Raw genomic sequence first — 19050 nt, 5'->3', positions numbered from 1 at the left:
ATGGACTATATATATAAATATATATATGTATGAAAATATGATATTTAATGTTAGTGATTAGATTTTTATATTGTGTTAATTATTTTGTTGATGTTGAATGTATAAACTAGGTCAATACGAAATGCTCGAAAAAAAAAAAAAACATTTTGTAACTAATTTTTTAGTAGCAAAAAGTAATTTAGCATAATTGCATTCCACATTCAGCGTCTAAAGTGATTAGAATTAACCACCAAATTTTGGTCATCAAAAGATACATTCGTCTACTAATAAAATAGTTGCAAAAACTTTTTGGATTTTACATTCAGTGTTTAAAATGATTAGAATTAATCATTAAATTTTTGCTCCTAATGCATAAAAATCCATGTATGGACTATACATATAAATATATATATGTACGAAAATATGATATTTGATGTTAGTGATTAGATTTTTATATTGTGTCAATTATTTTGTTGATGTTGAATGTATAAACTAGGTCAATACGAAATACTCGAAAAAAAAAAAAACATTTTGTAACTAATTTTTTAGTAGCAAAAAATAATTTAGCATAATTGCATTCCACATTCAGCGTCTAAAGTGATTAGAATTAACCACCAAATTTTGGTCACTAAAAGATACATTCGTCTACTAATAAAATAGTCGCGAAAACCTATTGGATTTTACATTCAGCGTCTAAAATGACTATAATTAACCATTAAATTTTGGTCACCAAAAGATATATTCAACCACTAATAAATTAATCGTGAAAACGTTTTGGATTCTACGTTCAACATCTAAAAGTATTACAATTAACCACCAAATTTTGGTCACCAAAAGATACATTTGTCGACTAATAAATAGTTATAAAAACTTTTTATGAAATTACCCTTACACCTTTAGTGTCTAATTTTTGTGGCATTTGCGACAAATTATTAGACATTAAAAGGTACATTTTGCAACTAATTGATTAGTCGCTATACAATTTTACCAAATTACCCTTGAACTATTAACGTCTAAGCTGGGGACTATTTTGACCAACATTTAGCGACTAATTTGCTAGTTGTTAAAAAAAAACTTTCTGCATCTAAACAAAAATTTAGATCCGCAAACAATCTACGGTAGCGATACTGCAACTAAGGTGTGACTACAAAATTTAGACGCGAAAAATGGCTTAGCGTCTAAATTTGACTTTCTGCGTCTAATTTTGCTAGACACCGAAACACATTTTTCTTGGAGTGATGCTACGGGTACTAATGGATGGATACTAATTTGTGTACTAACTAAAGCATAGTACCCGTACTATGCGCATAGTACGGGTACTATGCTTTAGTTAGTACACAAATTAGTACCCATCCATTAGTACCCAAAGTATTATTCTTTTTCTTGTGAGTGATGCTATGGGTACTAATGCATGAGTACTAATATGTGTACTAACTAAAGCATAGTACCCGTACTATACGCATAGCAAAATTTTTCTTGTGAGTGATGCTATGGGTACTAATGAAGAATAATACTTTGGGTACTAACGAATGGGTACTAATTTGTGTACTAACTAAAGCATAGTACCTGTACTATACGCATAGTACAGGTACTATGCTTTAGTTAGTACACAGATTAGTACCCATCCGTTAGTACTCATAGCATCACTCACTAATGAATGGGTACTAATCTGTGTACTAACTAAAGCATAGTACCTGTACTATGCCCATAGTACAGGTACTATGCTTTAGTTAGTACACAGATTAGTACCCATTCATTAGTACCCAAAGTATTATTCGTTTCGAGTGATGCTATGGGTACTAATGGATGAGTACTAATATGTGTACTAACTATAGCATAATACCTGTACTATGCGCATAGTATAGGTACTATGCTTTAGTTAGTACACATATTAGTACTCATCCATTAGCACCCAAAGTATTATGAGTGATGCTATGAGTACTAACGGATGGGTACTAATCTGTGTACTAACTAAAGCATAGTACCTGTACTATGCGTATAGTACAGGTACTATGGTTTAGTTAGTACACAAATTAGTACCCATTCGTTAGTACCCAAAGTATTATTCAAGTATTATTCATAACGAGTGATGCTATGGGTACTAACGGATGGGTACTAATCTGTGTACTAACGCATAGTACCCGTACTATACTTTAGTTAGTACACAGATTAGTACCCATCCGTTAGTACTCATAGCATCACTCACTAATGAATGGGTACTAATCTGTGTACTAACTAAAGCATAGTACCTGTACTATGCCCATAGTACAGGTACTATGCTTTAGTTAGTACACAGATTAGTACCCATTCATTAGTACCCAAAGTATTATTCGTTTCGAGTGATGCTATGGGTACTAATGGATGAGTACTAATATGTGTACTAACTATAGCATAATACCTGTACTATGCGCATAGTATAGGTACTATGCTTTAGTTAGTACACATATTAGTACTCATCCATTAGCACCCAAAGTATTATGAGTGATGCTATGAGTACTAACGGATGGGTACTAATCTGTGTACTAACTAAAGCATAGTACCTGTACTATGCGTATAGTACAGGTACTATGGTTTAGTTAGTACACAAATTAGTACCCATTCGTTAGTACCCAAAGTATTATTCAAGTATTATTCATAACGAGTGATGCTATGGGTACTAACGGATGGGTACTAATCTGTGTACTAACGCATAGTACCCGTACTATACTTTAGTTAGTACACAGATTAGTACCCATCCGTTAGTACCCAAAGTATTATTCAAAAGTGAGTGATGCTATGGGTACTAACGGAGAGTGATGCTATGGGTACTAATGGATGAGTACTAATATGTGTACTAACTAAAGCATAGTACTTGTACTATACACATAGTACAGGTACTATACTTTAGTTAGTACACATATTAGTACTCGAGTGATGCTATGGGTACTAACGGATGGGTACTAATTTGTGTACTAACTAAAGCATAGTACCTGTACTATCCGCATAGTACAGGTACTATGGTTTAGTTAGTACACAAATTAGTACCCATTTGTTAGTACTCAAAGTATTATTCTTAGTACTCATCCATTAGTACCCAAAGTATTATTCACTAACGGATGGGTACTAATCTGAGTACTAACTAAATCAATGTACCCGTACTATATGTATAGTACCTGTACTATGCTTTAGTTAGTACACAGATTAGTACCCATTCATTAGTACCCAAAGTATTATTCTGGAAAGTTATACGATGAAGTTGTATCTCTTACACTAATAAACTTATCGTGAATTGATCTATATAATCGTATAAATTTTATTGTCAATCAACCTTCCATTATATGTTTTTTTTTTTGTACAAAAAGCAGACTTTGCCAAACACAAATAGCGCGTTTTGTGCAATCTCATCTCATGATTTCCTAAAATTAATAAATTAAATTTTTTATCAAATAAAAAATAAATTTAATTCTAGTGGATTAATTACTCGAATTAAATTAATTTTGAGAGAAATTAAGTAATATAAAATTATTTATAAAAGGAACAAATCACAATGTACAAAATCAAGATTATAATTATGCATGTGTCCTTGACCATTCGATCTTTGTTTTATAAATTGTTAGTGTTTTTGCCACCTTATGATTCTGTTTTTAGTTATGCACTATTTTTTCCTTTTTCCTATTGTGGGCACACTTGTTAAAGGTGAACACCTTCACAAATGAGAGCACTTTAGCGTGTGTGTGCTCACAATGCTTTTGGCATATTTTTTTCCTCAATCACATTTTCAGCACTCATTTTACTTTTGAGTGATGCTATGGGTACTAATGGATGAGTACTAATATGTGTACTAACTAAAGCATAGTACCCGTACTATGCGCATAGTACGGGTACTATGCTTTAGTTAGTACACATATTAGTACTCATCCATTAGTACCCAAAGTATTATTGTTTACTTTTTGGACAATATTATTCCTTGTTGATATTTTGTTTTGTTTTTTTACACTACTTTTTTTTTTTTGCTGTGTGAGAAAATGAATATTGCTTTTGTTTGTGGTCCCAAATTTCTTGTGCAAAAAGAAAAACACAAAAGTTAATTTTTAACTTTTTTGTCCCCTAACCTTGGACGCATTGATCTCTTTATATTCACTCATTTTTGGCGTTTTCTTTAAGGAATCTGATCACAATTGTTTGTGTAACGCCCACATGGAGGTACGTAATTTAATTTATGTTCTTATGCCTTTTGTTGATTTTTGCTAAGGTTATTTTAAGGAAAATGTGAAGAAAATGCCTTAAACTTGCATTAAGGGTAAAATGGTCTTTTCACTCAAAATTAGTTGAAATTGTGGGGAGTAAAAAGAGATAGAATTTCATGGAGAATGAAAGGGCATAATGGTAATTGACTAAGGGACATAGATGGAATTTTAAAGCAAGTGCAAGGGCAAAATGGGAAACTATATATAATTTTTATGTTATATCAAATTGAAGAGTGAAACCCTAGCCACTCTTACCCATATGCACGCCACTTTCACCTCCATATTCTCTCAAATTCATCAATTCTTCTTCAAAGGAAATTCAAAGGTTTTGGGTGTTTTTCAGTGGATTTTCAATCTTAAGCTTCTATAGGTAAGATCCTTGCACTAAGAAGTGAATTTTAGTTTTTAAAGTGTTGATTTTGATGGTTTATGCTCATAGGATTTAAGAGGAAGAGAGTTTGATCAAAGGAGATTCTTAAAAGATTGAATTTGCTCATATCAAAGGTAAGTAAATCCTACCCTAAGTGTGATTTAAGTTATGTTGTGTAGAAAATGTGATTTAAGTTATGTTGTGTAGAGAATTTTCTTTGTGCATATATATATGTTATATGTGGAATTGTTGATGGATTTAGTGTTGAATAATAATTAGAATCTATCCATAAGAAGTTGGGTTGGTGTATGTGAGACTTGATGAATGTTTGGTTGAGATTTGGAAGAGTTGAAGTGAAAATTTTGAAGTGTGTATTTTGGGCAGATTTGGAGTTAATTATGGAGGAGTTTATTCCAAGTTTTTGGTGGCCTAAAATAGAGATAGAAGTGTAGCCAAATTAGTGCTGATTTGTACACCTGAATTGTTTGATGAAATGCTAAGAAGAAGTGCATGTATGAGTATGATTATGTGTTACCTTGGGATGTGTTTGTAGATGGTAGAGAATGACATGTTGGCATTCCATAATGCATAATTGCATTTAAATATGTAAATTTAGAAAGAATTATAAGCATGAAACCATTTACATGCATATATATTCATAAGAGCCTGAAAAAGCTCTAAAATATGTTAAAGAGAAAATAGAAATAAATAAGAATATTAAAGGTATTCAAATCTGAAATTTCACCTAAGGAAGTGTAAAAAAATAAAAAAAAAGAAGAGAAGGTTGTTGCGATGGAGAGCCCGTGAGTGACATAGTCCCACATGCACGCCGCCTTTAGTGAGCGGCCTCAGAATTCAGAAAGAAGAAATGTACAGTCCGTTAGAGGGGTGTGCGGATGAGGACTATATCCAGAATTGGAGAATTCACTCACATGGCCAAGGCTCAAAATCCATGCCTCAACCGAGTCTGATCGGCAAGAATAGAAAAAAAAGAAAGAAAGAAAGAAAGAAAGAATAGAAAGAAAGACTAGAAAAGAAAGAAAGACTAGAAAAGAAAGAAAGAAATAAAGAAAAAGAAACAGAAAAACAGAATAAGAAAAATAGAAAAGAAAATGTATAATTTATGCATTTGTGCATTTGCATCATGAATATGCATAATACCATGCTCATTATCATGGGTAGTGAAAAATTTAGAAAACAAAGAGAAAAACAGAGAAAGAATAAAGAAAGAACAGAGAGAAGAACAGGGAAAGAATAAAGAATAATCGGGAAATGTGATGTAAGGAAAGAAAATTCGGAATTTTAAGCAGCGGAGAGAGAAGGGTAGAATAGCGGGTAAACTTACTGAGCAATTAGTGCTCACTCCGTTGTTTTTAATGTTTTTGCAGGTAATATGTGAGTTGCGGTCACACGGAATATCACGCAGTGCATGGGTTGGGCTACACTGTCATGTTGCTATTTTGAGTATATTATTTATTAATTATTTTATGAGTATACTAGCTAGAAAGAAAGCATTACATTTTAGCTAGCTTGATGGTACTTACCATACTTCCCAAATGACTATAGCCCCTTGGTCTTGGGTTCGAGTGGTGGGGAAGGCGAAAGAAATCCCTTGGTGGGGGGGGGGGGGGGGGGAGATATTCCTTAGAGTCAAGAAGAGTGGGATGAGTTCCCGGCCATGCCTCCGGTAAGATGGGGCCGTGACAATAAAAAGATGCCTTTTGAATGTTACGACCCCATCTTACCGTAGGCACCGCCGGGCCTTGGCCCACTCTACGTGATTCTACTCGGTACTGTCCCCCCTTAAGGGATTTTTATTTCGCCTCCCCACACTCGAACCCAGACCAAGGGGCTATAGTCAATTGGAAGCCTGGTGAGTACCATCAGGCTAGCTGTACCGAGTAGAAGTTGGGCCGAGGCCTGGCCGTGCCTCCGGTAAGATGAAGCCGTGACAGTTTGCCTCTTGATATTCTCTGAGGTTCTCCTTTTGGTTAAGGTTTTCTTACTATGCTTGGTAGGCTTAGAATACCATCTCCACTTGTCCTTGTGTGAGATCTTTGGATGTTGTTTTCATTGTGACAAGAGCTGTGTGTAGGCTATTGTTATGTCTTCAATGTGAATCTGAGAGGAGCCCTTCTTCAACATAATGTTGCTGTGTAAGTGAAGCTGCTGTGAGAACTTGAGTTCAACCAAAGAAGATAGTGTTGTGGTAGAAAAAAGGGATTGTTTTTACAACTTTGGTTATCTGCTTTGTATTTGAACTCATGAGGATTTCATAGTGAATTTGTTCCTCTGGACGTCATCCCATGGATGTAGGCTTGATGCTGAACCATGTAAAAATGAGCGTGTTCTTTACTGCTTTGATGTATGTTTTTAATTAGTTTTTCACAACTCCTTTGCACTAAAAATTGAACAAGCAACCATTCTGCATAAGTTTTAAACACTTGGTAATCATTTAAACCTTTTATAAACGAAATACCCCCACTCCTTATCCACATTTTTTTGAAACCCTCCTAATTAATCTTAATAATTAACAAGTAATATGATACCCCTTTGTTTCCAAACAAATGTTTTAAACTTATTACTTTTTCCAAAATAATGTCGTTTGACGAAAAACCCCCTCTCTTTCTTCTCTTAGCCTCGTCTTTCTCTCTTCTTCTCTTTTTTCTCTAGCCCTTCGTTCTTTGTCTCTTTCTTTTTCTCTGGCCCCTCGTCTTTTTCTCTCTCTTTCTCTTTCAACGCCATTAACTCTTCACATTTCTTCTAGTTCAAATCTGGGACATACTAGGTCAAGAGAGGTTTAAAGCTGTTACTTCTACTTACTATAGAGGTGTTGTTGGTGCACTCATTGTTTTATGACATTACTAGAAGAAGTAGCTTTGAAGCATTTAACACTGGCTTGAAGAGCTCACGTAAGTAGCTTTGTAGCATTTAATGCCTTGCTTCCACTGTTTTGTGCTTTTTTTGTATGTGAAGTAAAAGTGTGTGATGAAAGAAAAAATGTTGGTTAACTATGTTTGATGTTGTTGTTTATTGTGTTCTGGAAATTGGATGCCAAACAAAAAGTTAGTTCTTATGGAAGCCTTAACCCACCCTAATTAGCTTGTCAATTTTAGGCTCTATCGTTGGTACCTAATTTTCAGGGGAAATTGAGGTTCTGTAAAATTGAACTTTGTTTAGATGTATATTTATGACAATTGGTATATTTAATTGAATTCTGTATTTTTGATTATGATCCTTAAAAAAAAAAAAAAAAAAAAAAAAAAAAAAAATATATCTATATATATATATATATATATATATATTACCAATGTTAAGATCTTAGCCATGAAGTTTTTCCACAAATCATGCATTTAGTAAATCCAAGATTTGGAAATTTAAACTAAAAGAATATGGTTAAGAAATGTAGAGACTGAATTCTATCAGTTGTAAATCATTTCTTTTGTAATATTCTTTGAAATGAATTGATGAGCCTGTAACCACTTGTTGGCGTTGTTCCTGGTTAAAAGCTCCATAGACAATCTAATTTTACAAATGTTACTAAGTTGCCTCTTGCATAAAAGGTTTCTAAACTTGAGTTTCGATAATTTGTTTTTTTAAGTTACCCTTCTGAATTTGAGCAAGTAGATCATCCCACCACAACAAATAGAGATCAGGCTATCAATGCAATGGAGATTATGAGTCATAAACCTTCTAATGAAGAATTAGAACAAAAGAGGATAAATAGTACCATTTGGTCTCCTTAGGATACCCCACAAATATACATTTGCAGGATTTTTGGCCTAGCTTGTTCGAAGTCAATTTCTTGACATAAGCTTCATAACTCTAAATCCTTAAATAAGACAGGTTGGGCTTTCGCCCACTCCATTATCTGTATGGAGTCTTATCTATAGACCTTGACGACACGTGAGTCATAGTCTCTAGGGCATAACCCCATTATGTGGGTAGATCACAAAAACTCATCATGGACCTAACCATCTCAAGTAGGGTCTTATTCCTCCTTTCAGACACACCATTATGCTGGGATGTATATGAAGAGGTGAGTTTTAATACTATCCCACATTCTTTCAGGTATGTTTAACTCGACTTGCCACACTTGGCATAGCTGTTATTTTGAGAATATCCTTATTGTCTATCTTAAAAGCATATTATTGTGAAGCAATTCTGCAAAGAATGCTATTTACACTCAAGGACTACAATCCATTAGTAAAGTTTATTCTCACTTGTCCTAAGTGGACACATAAATATAATTTCTAGAAACTGAAGAAAGATCATAATAATCTACAAGTTCCAAGAAACAAGACCGTAGGTAAAATCAGATGATAAGATCCTACAGCTAATGTAGCACCATGTGCTCCATTTCCAACTGGTAGGTCCACATCTCCCTTGGCGAGCTATCTACTCTACCGTAGCTCTTGCACATCAAAACAAATGTGAGTATCACATCTTGTGTCAATGACACAAGATGATGACGGAAGATACCTGACGAAGAAGTTACATTCTTCTTCCCTTTTACTAGGAAGGCCTTGCAATGTTTCCTCAAGTGGCTGGGATTCCCACAGTGAGGACAAACGCCCTTCCTATCTACAATAGTTCCTTCCAACGACTTTTGAGTCCTTGCCTTCTCACTTGAGTTGGTTTCAACCAACGTCAATATTTCTGACATTCTCATGTCTGACTTAGTAACATTCAACATATCCAGAAGCTTAGAAAGGGAATTCTTCTTATCATCCTCAATGAAGTCATAGACAAATTGAGAATAAGAACCTGACAAAGACTATAATATGAGGTCTATCGCTAAATCCTCATTAAGCCCATATCCCAAAATCTCAAGCTTGTTCATATACTTGGTCAACTTGAGTATATGGTCGCCAATTTTAGTACCTTCTTCTATCTTGCATCTAAATAGAGACTGCGATACCATATGCTTCTCATTTCTTTGAAGAAAATGAAGAATAGAAGCTAAGTCCATTTTCTAGCACTACTGATGCAGTAATGGTGTCATTGATGCAAGCACAATGTATCTTGTCATTTCTACTTTTGCATCATTTGTATGCTTCACATATACATACCCAATCTCATGGATGGAATTGTCAGTAGGCTTTGGTAACAAAGTCTACTCAATGGTGCATAATCTATCGCTTCACTAAAGTATATTGTTTATGCTTCTATACTAGTCAATGAAATTCTCATCATTCCATTTGTTTCTCAGTTCGATGATTTGTCGCAGTGTTGATGGGATCATATTGCTCAATTTTTAAGTGAATCTACAAGTGTAGAATAAATAACCATTATTACAATGTTTATTATTATTATTATTATTATTATTTAATAAGGACTTTTATTAAACAATCGCTCCCATTATTTTCCTCAAGTCAATAGCCCTCACTATTAACTCGAGAAAGCCTGTTCGCTTTTCTAGTGGACTGAGATCTCATCTGACCCATTTCAAACCTTCGTTGTGGCGAACAAGCCAAAATGGGTTGATTAGATAGGCCAACAAACTTAATCCACACCAGTTGATAGCTCCTACTATCAACCTCAAATGTGAAACAAGCCAACAAACCAATCACACAATCTAATAGCCTAGCCATCATCCTCGAGTGTGATTCTTAGTATTAGTAGAGTGGACACTACATGTCGCCACGTACACATAACAAATGTACTTCTCTACTATACCTATGACGTGTTTATCAACTTTCGCTGTGGCGACCAAGCAAAATAGTCATTTGAAGTTGGCCCATCACCATTAAGGATAAACTCCAATGAACTTTAACTTCCCACTGGTAGAAGTGTACTCTTTGCTGTGGCAAACAAGGTTCCATGAACAGTGGTTTAATTAAACCCATGGTGATGGAAGGCGTACAAATGACTTAATATACTTTAATTGAGGGTTTTTATGTTATGTCTCACCAGATTATTATCTTTGTTAGAATGACATTGTTTGGCATGTTATTGAACATTCAACCTTAGCATGCATTCTAAACAAAATAGAAATGTGCCAGTACATGGCCCAACTAAAACTGATTTCCTCGAGCCTAGAGGAATCAGTAAGTCACCTAGGGGTCCTGTAATACATATCACGAGTCTTCAAGTATGATTGCCTCGTCCTTGCTCTGTCTTCAAGTACATTACAAAATACATCATACTAAATTTACAATGAAATTAATTAATATTACACTACTTTTACATCAATAAATTTAGAAACCTCGATTTATATTTGAGGGGAATGAGATGAGAAGAGAATGTACATTGAGAAGGTAGGAGAAAGGCGCATACCCTATTTAAAATTACAATCATACATACCCAAAATACTTTAAAATAGTCACCATAGGTCCAAGGCTCATGTACCGGGCACTATGCAATTTTTCCAACAAGAATTATTGCATACATTCAAAACAATCAATTTTGAATTAGGTGGGTTGATTTATAAAAATTACCCTTTCGAATTTGCAAAATTACGCATTGATCCAGCGTTAAAAACGCTAAAGCACAATTCACGACGCGACATGGTTTTATCACGCCGCGGTGCACAGTAGGAATAGAATTGCCCTGCGGCGAAGTTTTATTTCGCCGTGGCGTAAAACCAACAACTCGTGCTTTTGACGATGTAGTCACGCTGTGGCATATTTCACTTACGCTGCGGTGCAATCACGCAATCTTACGATTTAGCGTGCTACTTTGTCATTTTCACGTCATAGCATAGTTTTATTATGTCGTGGCGCAAATGCGTGTTCTTGCATTTGAAGATGCTTTCACGCTGCGGCGAAGTTTTATTTCACCATGGCCCAAATGCTCGATTTCAGTCGCTTGATGTTTTCCCGCATTTGCGCTGCTACAAAGTTTTATTTCACCGCAATGCATTTACGTAATTCTGGTTTACGAAACTCCACGCCGCGGCACAAAAGAACTGTGCCATGGCGCAAATCGCTGTTCCCAAATTATTGTTCATGCGTGTATCACAAAAACGATCAAATGCGAATCCCTCAACAAATCCAACACATCAGTTAGTCAATTTATATTAACAGATCAATAAACCAAACATGCAATATCCAGCAATCAATTCGGTTAATCAATCAAAATACCATTAAAATATATACAATCAAGAACCCTAGGCTCTGATACCATTATGAGTAAATCGATGGATAAACGCAGCGGAAAACAAAAATATTTCCCATCGATTACTCTAATTAGCCTAAAATCAGGGTCTGATATGTAGATATATTTTCCATGCTTAAATTGAAATAACACAAATCCAAGCAAGGATTAGATTATACCAGTGTTTGGAGGCTTCGCCAATATCTCTAAACGCGATCTCGCTACCGATCCAAGAGTAGAATCAAACTTGTGTCATCCACACGAAGACAGTACAACATAGACTAGAGATTGATTTTGCTAGAACAAATCCTTGACTTTAAGGAATCAAGAAACTTGGAAGGATGAGGTGAAGAGAAGAAGAGAGAAAAATTCTCTCTTAAAAACACTCCCACGGCTAAATGAAGAATTATATAAAAACCTATTCAACCTTTTCTTTGTATAGAAAAGGCAAATATCCATTCCACCCCTAGAGTTTAGTAACAACCCAAACTTAGGTGGAATTACGCATAGGTCCCAATTTAATTATTTAGTTAAATATTAATAACTTCAATAATTAAATTCGTAATCTTGCTAAATTATTCCAATACTAAAATTGGACACAGGCTACAACCTCAATAAATTTAATTACATAGTAAAATTACCAATATGGTCTTTCGTCCAAAAGACAAAATACCCTTCCATAATTAACCATCCGTAAACTCTCTCCTTAGTGTGTGACTCTTAGGCTCCTTATCATATCGGTAGTGAGTAGTATCATGATTGACACCAATCAATCGTCTTACTACACACAGACCAAGATTGACCCCTAGCAATGTATCATGGCCACCCGATAGATTCGGATTCAGCGAAATAGCTACCTATCAACGATATGGTTACTATGCAATCAAATCCTTTCATCATCTATTATCCCATCGAGACCAAGGTACAGAAATAGTGTTAACCTCAGTTACTCTCAATATGTTTGTATTCATTGCCATATATTGAATTGTACAAAGAGATAACTTCTCCCGTACCCGGGAGCGATGAATCCTCTGTCTATCCACCATATTCTTGATACACTCCTCGATGCAGCCAATCGCTACCATATTGATAGCTCTGAATAGAACTACGTTGGGCTAGTGTCAAACTACACCAATCGGTGCCCAAGGAGCTCTGGTGATATCAAGTCTAAAGATCACATGCACCACCATTCATTAGAGGATTTATTCCATAGACACTAGGGTTACCATCTACATGGAATCCTCTAGTGGGTCAGCTTAGTGAATTTACCTATAGCAAGCACCCATGTGTTGCACCAGCTTGTCGGTAAACAACCTTGACAAGTGAGATCCGTCACTGCCTTTCGACAGGGTCATTCAATATTATGATAGCTTTACCGTATTATTTGTGTCCTTGGTCAGAATAATATTGGGGTTACAGACATTTTTAGAATGACCACCATATGTGATCATAGGGCTCTCATTATCAAAATTTGAAACACTTGATACCCTTGTCACGATTCTACCATTCCAAGGACATATATCAATTGATTTACACGATATAGTAGAAAATGCTTTTTATTGATTAATAAACATTATTACAAAGAGTCAATTCCATAATAATTAATTGGCTCTAGGGCACCTACTCAAACATGAAATATGTAGAGAAGTTTGCAACTTAAACTTCTATTCTCAATTATTAGTTAATTATTGTTTTCTTATGAAAATTATTGGTAACTTATTTTCAAACATTTTTCCAACAATCAATTGACTGGCCATGCCAAACCTTACTAATATCTAATTTGCAGGGACATGAACAATAATAGTTTTGAAGTGTCAACTATTCCACCATAGTTTTGAAGCTTGCCATCTTTGACTTCTTTGTACATCTCTTACTCTCACTTTTACTCTCTCACACACACAATTAACAATTAAGTTTAGCAGGAAATAGCTTATCCAGCATTCAGACTTGGAATGCTTGACAACCATTGTATCTCTTTCTTGTTCTTCATTTCAATGCTCAAACTATGAATGTCGCTTGTTCTGGCATACCTTTCGGGCTTGAATTGTTTACCATGAGTATGACTATAATGGTTATTACCCTGCATTGACAGAATAGTGGAGAACACACAACTTNGTCGATTTGAATTTCACTAACTTTCCAAATATCAGTACAATGTAAGTGAAATATGCAGATAAGTTTGCAACTTAAACTTCTATTCTCAATTATAAGTTGATTACTGTTTTCTTATGAAAATTATTGGTAACTTATTTCCAGGCATTTTTCCAACAATCAATTGACTGGCCCTATGCCTAACCTTACTGGCGTGAGCAGCCTGCGCTATGTGTAAGTAAACAGAACTTTAGAAATGCTTGCCATCTTTGACATCTTTGTACATCTCTCACTCTCTCTTTTACTCTTTCACGCAACAATTAACAATTAAGGTTAGCAGGAAAAAGCTTATCCAGTATTCAGATTTGGAATGCTTGAAAACCATTGTATCTCTATCTTGTTCTTCATTTCAATGCTCAAACTATAAATGTCACTTGTCCTAGCACAACCTCTCTGCTTGAATTGCTTACCATGAGTATGACTATAATGGTTATTACCCTGTACTAGCAGAATAATGGACAACACACAACTTCAGCGATCAATACTTGTTGAAATCTTCGGTCTCCCTTGGTTGGAGTCACTGTGAGTATCAGCTTATTCTCAAAGACCGCCACATTGAAATTTATCAGAAACAAACATGAACTGCTAGTCTAATCAGATGGAATGATATTATAATCTGATCAATTTGATTATGGTTGCAGGGTACTAAAGAAAAACCAGCTCAATGGAACCTTAGATATTGGTTCAAGCTACGGAAGCAAGCTGCAATTCATTGATTTGCAGAACAATTCCATAGACTCCATGGAAGCAACAGGATACAATAAGACATTATAGTAAGTTAAACTCTTCAACATCGTTCTTCCCTTGCTTGTTTTGTAACTTTATGTTACCTGAAGGTGTAACTTTTCCTTATCTATTTTTCCCAGTCTTCATAATAATCCAATTTGTGAGAACTCAGAAGAAAACAACAGCTCAGCTCCGCAAGTTCCAAGTTCCTCACCTTCCACACCAACAAACCGTACGTTATGAGACCTGTTCATCCCCACCAATCGTTGGAACCTTATACTTCAGATCCTTTACCTTCTCAAACTGGAAAAACACTAGTTAACTATAGTATTGTCAGAGACAGGTTCATGAACTCTTTCAAAGCATCAAATCTTCCTGTAGACTCAATGTTAGTGACCTTCGAATGATTACCTAGAACTGCAGGGGGTAGTTTTTCCATCTGTTCACGGTCTTCTCGACAAAACAAATTTCTCTCTTATCATCTCTCAGCTCAAAAACATAAGTTTTGCCACTGTCCGACCAATTTTTCGACCCTTCTATTACTACTACAACATTAATTAGTATCAAGGTAAGAGCAAATTTTGCTGTGTCCTATATCATTATCATAGGAATTCATCTACATTTTGCAGAGCTTATAGGGGAAATTGATGGTATCTCATCCCTTTCCAAATGTTATGCAGAGAAAAATTCACCAAATATTGGGATCATCATTGGAGTAACAGTATGTAGATTTATACTTCTAGTACTATTAGTTATTGCTGGAAAGCCTGGAATGTATCCTATCTGTCAGAGGAAGAAAGCTATAAGAGCAACTTGACTAAATGATCCATTTGGTAAATGAAAACCATTATTTCTCCGGTGCAGTCTATGCAGTTTCCATTACATTACTTAAAGTTCCTGTGTCATACTTGTGCAGCATCTTGGGATCTAAATGACCCTACTAGCCATCCTTGAATCAATGGTGTGAAATGTTTCTCCTTTGAAGAGCTAAAGAAATGTACCAACAATTTTTCAAACACCAACATTTTAGGATCTGGTGGTTATGGACAGGTTCGTTGGCTTGTTTCTTTGCCATTGTTCTCTTTAAAAATTGAACATGAATTTTAACAGGATCCTTACTTAAACAAACATATGGAATAAAGTTTCTAATATGACAGCATTAGTCACTTTCCTTTAGCATTTGTTGCTTGTCTTGCAAGTAAAAGTTGCATTGAACTTTTATCTTGTGCCTTGATAGTTTTTTAATTTATAATGACGTGTTCTCTAGGAAATGGATTTCCAAAATGTTCTCAAGTCTACAAAGGAAGGCTTGAAACAGGGTTAATAGTTGCAATTAAAAGAGCTAAGCAGGGATCATTGTTGGGTCGAAATGAGTTTAAAAGTGAGATTGAACTGCTATCAGTATCAAGGGTCTATCATAAAAATGTTGTTAGTTTTGTGGATTTCTACTATGAGCAAGGAGAACTGACGCTGGTTTATGAATTCATTCAGAATGGTACTCTAAAGGATAGTCTCTTAGGTAGCTCATTCGCACTTGTGTCGCATACTTTATCATATACTACATTTATGATCATCACTAGCCAAACTTAATTCTAAGTCAAATGGGGTTAACAACATAAACCAAGAGCATAAACATAAAAATTTATAATACGTTGTCTTCATCTAATTTGACAATGCAAGAAAATCAGGAATCCAGTTAAGTTGGATTTGGAAACTGAGAATAGCCCTTGACTTAGCAAGAGGTTTGGCATATCTGCATGAGCTTGTAAATCCAACAATCATACACAGGGACATCAAATTAAATAACATTCTACTTGATGATCACTTAATTGCAAAAGTTACTGATTTTGGTCTATCGAAGACATTGGGTGGCAGTGAAAACAATCAAATTCTTACTGATGTCAAAGGAACCCCAGTAAGTATAGCGGCATCCTCCAAAACTTACACTAGCAAAAGTAATGAATTATAACAGGTGATAAGCTTGTTGGTTAATGGATTTGAGTTCAGTGAACATTATATTATAGCATTGTAGAAGTTTGCCTCAAAAAAGAATTTATTTTTTAATGGTGCATGGGTAGTTAGATCCCGAATACTTCAGGATGCTACAGTTAACAAAAAAGAGTGATGTTTATAGCTTTGTAATGGTATTGTCAGGGTTAATAACTGAGCGAAGTCTGATCAAAAGAGGGAGTTACATTGTGAGTGAGTTGAAGTTGCTAAGGGATAGAAAAAAAAAAAAAAATTATATAACCTTCATGATATGCTTGATTCTGCCATCAGTGAGGACACAACATTAAGTGGTTTGGAGAATTTTGTTGATCTGGCTATGACGTGTGTTGAAGATTTGGGAGCCAACAGGCCTACAATTAGTGAGGTAGTCAAAGAGATTGAAAGCATCCTGCAGCTATCTGACTCCGATGATCTCTAATATGAACCATTAGTGTTTTCTATTAGTTTCAATTAACCTAGATAATTTGAATATTCTTAAGAGGAATGTCGTAGTATTAGATTAAGATTCTTTTTCATTGAAAGTAGTTTTGACTAGGTCAATCGTACTTTTCCATAAAATAGATAATCAGTATTGGGTCTTTATTTTTTCAGCCACTACCCAAGCCCTCTTTGTTGTTGAACTGCTTCCTCCACATAAATCCTTGAAGGTTTGATGTCTTTAAGTAGAGTGTTCAACCCAGATTATTGAAAAACTCGATTAGATTCAACGGANGCCCAACCGGATGTGAAAACTTTTAGTGCTCTGCTTGCGGGTTACGCACGGCAAGGGTGCGTGGATGTAGCGAAAAGCCTCTTTAACGAGATGGGTCGTTTAAGAGTGGAACCCAATGTGTTGTCTTGGAATGGTATGACTGCAGGGTTTAATCATAGTGGACATTATGAAGAGGTGGTTCTTTTGTTTCAAAGGATGCATTTTGAAGGAATTAGGCCTGAGGAGCATAGTGTTTCTAGTGTTCTTTTGGAGATTCCCAAACTTGGGATTCAGATTCATGGGTTTGTGAGTCTATTGGAGAATAAGTGCATCAGTAGTGTACGGAAAGTGTGTGTGTACATGTAATATGTCCAAAGTGTTTCATGAAATGGAAGATTTGGATGTAAGTGCTTGCAATGCTTTTGTTACAGGTCTCTGTAGGAATTGTCTTGTTGAAAATGCATTGCAGGTCTTTAGGCAACAAGGAGTGGAATTAGATGTTGTGTCTTGGATGTCAATGATTGCTGGTTGCTCACAAAATGGGAAAGGTATTGAGGCATTGGAACTTTTTAGAGGGATGCAGACAGCGGGGATGAAGCCAAACAATGTTCCGATGCCTTGCTTACTATCAGCCTGTGGAAGTGTTGCAGCATGGATGCTCGGGAAGGCGGCTTATTGCTTTTCTATCAGAAGAGGTATTTCTGATGATAGTTACGTGTATGGGGCACTAATTGATATGTATGCCAAGTGTGAAAGGATTCAAATGTCACGACTTTGTTTTGATATGATGTCATCCTAAAACTTGGGTTGATTGGAATGCTATAATGGGTGGATATGCTATGCATGGAAAGCCTAAAGAAGCTATAGAGATTTTTCATTTGATGCAAAAGAGTGGAAAAAAGTCTTGTTCTATTAGCTTCACTTGTGTATTACCTGCCTGCAGCCAGGCTGACCTGGCTGAAGAAGACTGCAAATTTTTTGATAGCATGTGTAAAGAGCATGGTATTGAAGCAAGGGTAGAGCATTATGGTTGCATGGCGACCCTTCTAGGCTGTGTTGGAAGGCTAGAAGGGGCGTATAACATGATTGAGCGAATGCCTTTCGAGCCAGACGCTTGTGTTTGGAGAGCTTTGTGTAGTTCTTGTAGAGTTCACGGTCATGTGAGTATAGGTGAGGCTGCTGCTAAACATCTCTTTGAATTGGAACATACAAATTCTCGGAACCAGATCCTTCTGTCTTATATATATACTTCCAGAGGCATGTGGACTGAGGTTGATGTGGTGAGAGATACGCATGGACAACAATTCATTTACCAGGACAGTCGATTTGAATTTCACTAACTTTCCAAATATCAGTACAATGTAAGTGAAATATGCANATCTAAGACTAGAGTTCCTATTCAACCACTTGACCACCCAAGGGTGAGATTTTGGCTTCTTTATTTGTGTCAACCCCACCTATATTATCTACCAAAAATTTACTTTCAAATCTTAATACATATGATTAAAAATTGAAAAATAATAATTTTAGGTTTGAGACTTTTGTACTTTTAGAATAACAAATGTGTATTTTCTATTTATTAATTTACTAAAGTGATTAATTGACGTAGATATTTGTAAGAGGTTTAGTTTTCCAAAAGGCTTAAGATTAACTCCGGTTAGTCAAACACTCTAGGAGAACTTGGAAACCCAAATTAGAATCGCATTGGCGACAGGTCAAGGGGAAGTACAACTGCAGAGGTGTTTAGAGAAGTTACCAAGAAGGATAACTTGGCTGGAAGCTGACAAACTGTTTTATAA

At 35.5% G+C, this 19050-nt stretch overlaps 2 pseudogenes; both read left to right on the top strand.

Moving 5' to 3' along the window:
- The first annotated feature begins 14789 nt into the window (after positions 1 to 14789).
- LOC116126807 lies at positions 14790 to 16978 on the top strand (annotated as a pseudogene).
- Positions 16979 to 17043: 65 nt separating this feature from the next.
- Positions 17044 to 18607, top strand: LOC116126805 (annotated as a pseudogene).
- Positions 18608 to 19050: the final 443 nt, after the last annotated feature.

The sequence above is a fragment of the Pistacia vera genome, unplaced genomic scaffold (genome assembly GCF_008641045.1).
Source record: "Pistacia vera cultivar Batoury unplaced genomic scaffold, PisVer_v2 Contig184, whole genome shotgun sequence".
Taxonomy (NCBI): domain Eukaryota; kingdom Viridiplantae; phylum Streptophyta; class Magnoliopsida; order Sapindales; family Anacardiaceae; genus Pistacia; species Pistacia vera.
This window is presented reverse-complemented; position numbering and strand designations above follow the sequence as displayed.